General features: G+C 43.5%; 1 long non-coding RNA gene across 1 annotated transcript; it reads right to left on the reverse strand.

Annotated features, from left to right (window-relative positions):
- Positions 1-542: 542 nt before the first annotated feature.
- On the reverse strand, positions 543-1,002 carry LOC144761604 (uncharacterized). The gene is made up of 3 exons (XR_013595805.1): positions 903-1,002; positions 717-800; positions 543-620 (listed from the first exon to the last, which is right to left on the reverse strand). It is a non-coding gene; the product is annotated as an uncharacterized LOC144761604 (long non-coding RNA).
- Positions 1,003-4,115: the final 3,113 nt, after the last annotated feature.

Raw genomic sequence — 4,115 nt, forward strand, 5'->3', positions numbered from 1 at the left:
CACCACTAGCATTCACACATTCATACACAATACTCCGCACAAACTGGTGAATTCAGTGCACCAGTGTGAGGAGTGATGGGTCTGCTCTATATTCAGGAAATAATCAAAATCATAATTTTCTAAAACAATACACTCCTATTGGTTCTTGACGGTCGATTTTTTCAAAACCATATATTCTACAACGGTAGTGTAAAGTAAACCAAGTGCAACATCAATCAGCACAAGGGTAACAAAAGCAGACCAGAACAACGGCCTACGTGTTTCGAATCCCTATTGTTCACAGAGGATTCTCCTCAGGGCCAGTGTTTTTCTGAAAAAAAGAAAAAGAAAACCTATGTTTAGAGTCATGTCAATACAAGAACACTAACTACTACACCCAAAACACACACAGCTTACCCTATTCAGTGAAATATACAGGAGCAGTGGTACTGCTCGAGATTCCTGCAAGAGTAGGAAAGAAAAAACAGAAAGAAAGAAAAACCAGTGTAAACATAACTAAAATACTCCGTTCAGCCTATCTAGACAGTGCTCTCAAATATCAAGTGGGAGGATTTACCTATAGCCAGAGGTGGCGTGTCCTCGGTGGCTGAATGAAGAGTGTCTGGTTTCTTGCGCAGAACCTGGGGGGCAGAGCGCTTTTTTAGTACCCAAGATTTTAGAATATAGTGGAGACATCAACGGGCTCCGAGGCGCTTATGCATAAAATGCTTTCTTACCTGGGGTCCGTGCTGGGGAACGATACTGCGGAAGCGCCGTATGAAATCAGCGTGAAAGAGCGGACGAGTCGTTCACAAGCCAAACTGTAATGACAGTAGGAATTAGTCATTCCTAGCAGATGACAGCCGCAAGAGTCATTTCTGTTTAGAAACAAGCGTCGGCGTTGGCAAAGAAGCAGAGCTTACCGAGGCTGGTGTAATACAGGTCTCTCGTTGTGGCGTTCAGCGGGTACTAATCACTCGCGCATGCGCAGTCGGAGTCAGCTGTTGGAATGGGAATCCTGCGGTTTAAAAGTCTGCCGCGGGTGAAAGAACGCCCCGCAGAGGGAACCTGGGTCGGACCAGAGGGGCCGGCAGAGGCGTTGCCTTAGGCAAATAAGGGTGCCTGGCAACTAATGCAAAATGCAGTGTAGCACATATCAAAAAGGATGAATTGATTATAATAGCAAGCCACATATGTAAAACGGAGTGCCCGTGGTGTGCATGGCATGAATCAAAAATTGACATTCACATACACGGGTGTGGAAATAAAATGATTAAAACAAGTGAATCAACTGAAGAATCATGAAGGAAGAAGAATGATTAAAGTTTATAGATTTCAGACAATTCATTCAATCCGGTTACGGCCTTATCGAACTTGACGATAAGGAATGCCTCTCTCTTGGATAGTTTAGAGTCCCAATCTCCACCGCGTGGATCTTTTTCAACTTTTGAAATAATGGTCCATTTCAAATCACTTATTTGATGTTTAAGTCTGTTCCAGTGGTTAACTAATGGTGCTGTTTCAACTTTGTTTTTTATTCTAGACTTGTGTTGGGAGATTCTCTGGCGGATCTCTTGGTTGGTCTTCCCAATGTATAAAAGTCCGCATGGGCACAATATTCCATAGACTACGTACTTGGATTTACAATTACTGAATGTGTCGTGTTTCCACGAAATGCCATTATGTTGGAATAAAGAACCCTCTATGGTAATGTCACAACAGAGGCAAGGGCCACATTTGTGATGCCCTACAATGGGGGCTAAGCCCAATATTTGTCTTATTGAGGGTTGTGATTCTCTCGCGGTCGCAGCTCTCACCAAATGGTTGGCGATGCTATTTTCCTTTTTAAACGCAAAAAAAGGCGGCTCTTTTAAGCTTTCATCCAAGTTTTTGACCAAGTGCCAGTTTTGTCCGATTATCTTTTTCAATTTGTTGGCATTAGGACAATAAGTTGTCACACATACTTGGCGTTTTAACTGGGGTTTGTTTTTGCGCTCAAGTAAGCTTTCTCTGGGGGTCCACCTGGCTCATTTCATACAGTTCCGTACTAACTTTCTTGGGTATCCACGGTCGCATAGTTTGGACACTAAATTTTCAGCATGAAACTTGTTGTCTTCGTTGGATGAACAATTTCTCCGCACGCATAGAAATTGGCCGTACGGCAGGTTTTCTTTTAAGCTCCTCGGATGGTTGCTGGAGAACAGCAAAGCCTTATTGCGGTCCGTTGGTTTAATGAATAAAGTTGTCGCTAGTCGGCCCGCAGATGGAAACACTTCTACATCCAAAAATGCTATTCTATTATTCGAATGGGATATGCTGAATTGAATGTCCGGTGTTCTCTCATTCAACCAATTGAAAAATAGTATAAGCTTTTCTTCTCCTCCTGTCCAGATCATAAACGCGTCGTCTATGAAACGTAGCCACGTTCCAATATGTTCTCCAAATGGGTTGTTGTTATGGACATAAGTGTCTTCATACAAAGACATAAATAAAACTGCCAGCTCAGGGGCAAAAGGGCATCCCATCGCTACTCCTTTCACTTGTAGATAGAAGTCTTTCCTGAAGCAGAAGTAGTTCTTTTTTAATGCAAAAGATGCTAGATCCACTAAAAATTTAGTGGGCACTCGAACTGGCCTTGGTCTCGAATCCAGGAAATGTGTCAGCACTGCCACTGCTTCATCCTGGGGTATTTGGGTATATAAGGACGTCATATCTAGTGTGACCAACATGTCCTTCCCTTTATTGAATTCAACCATTTCCAATTTGTTGATGAAATCTGTGGTATCCTGTAGATACGAAATCACGCGGTCCATGAATTGCTCCAGGAAGCAATCAAAGTATTCGGCAATTGGCTCTCATAGAGAGTCACATCCAGCTACGATATGTCTTCCAGGGGGCTTGGTTTGATCTTTATGCACCTTGGGCAATATGTAAAACATAGGTACTTTGGGATGTTTATTTTGTAGGTACTCCAATTCTTTAGCCCCCAAAAAACCTTGTTCGAAAGCTTCCCTTAATAAAGGAAATAGCTGGTTCTGTAGTTCCACTGTCGGGTCCTTTCCAGTTTTACGATGGCAGACTGGGTCGTTCAGTTGCCTCATGACTTCGGTGGTGTAGTCGGCGGTGTCCCAAACGACAATTGCACCGCCTTTGTCTGCATGGTGAAAAGCATGAAAATTATATAACCATTACCTCCTCAGTCCTTCCTCATCCCACTACTTACTAATTGAGGTGTGTCCCATGGCTTCCATACACTATTTGACAAAGGTCAAACTGGAAACTGGCCTCCTTCTACTCCCTTTCATCCCTTCCTTCAGGTATCTTCTTTCATGAGGAAAAGAAAGGATACAGAGACCTCCAGAGCTTCCTATTTTTTGTGTCTGTTTCTGCAGACACTGCTTGAACATGGCTGGGCCAAATTGAATTGCCTATCATTGTTTTATTTTCCATGTTTTATTTCTATATTTGTTAGAATCTGAGGACTGCTGCTCCTTCTGCCTCCTCTCCTGCTGCCTATGCCTTCTGACTGCAAAGGTCCCTGTGGAATTGCTTCTAATTCCCCTAGGAGCCGGCATGACTGTGCAGTGAGCAGGGAGGGGTGACTCTTCAGGTCTTCACCCCTCTCCCCGCTTTTACATTCCAGGCTGGTCTGGGGGGTTCCTATATCTGGAAATCCCTCAAATGCAGTAGTAGACTGGGGGCATTTTGGCTTGCTCTGGTTTCTTTGAGTACTCTTTGCTGGGTATGGAACATCTGGATTAATCCTCAATCTGGGTTAGTCAGTAGTCTCTTTGGTCTCTGAGAGTGCGCCTTGTTGAGTTTGGAGTTGTGGATTAACTCGTGGAAAAGCACATTCCCTCTTATACTACCGGCTGGGATTGGGGCTCAAGGTGGTAGAATGTGGCCATTTAACTTTCTACTTTTACTTCTTGCTAGGCATGGTTGATGGAGAGATAATTCATAGTCATTTGTTTGTATGTCAAACCTGAAATTTATGGTTTCATTTTTAGTGACATTGGTTCCTTCTTATGACCTCTGCTTTGCTTGAGAGGGAGGTTTTGTCTCTCCTAAGCACTTTCTTTGGGGCATGGAAGATGTAGTGGGTCTATAGCCCCTTCAGTTCAGTTCTGTGAATA

This window comes from Lissotriton helveticus, chromosome 6 (assembly GCF_964261635.1).
Source record: "Lissotriton helveticus chromosome 6, aLisHel1.1, whole genome shotgun sequence".
In the NCBI taxonomy this organism is placed as follows: domain Eukaryota; kingdom Metazoa; phylum Chordata; class Amphibia; order Caudata; family Salamandridae; genus Lissotriton; species Lissotriton helveticus.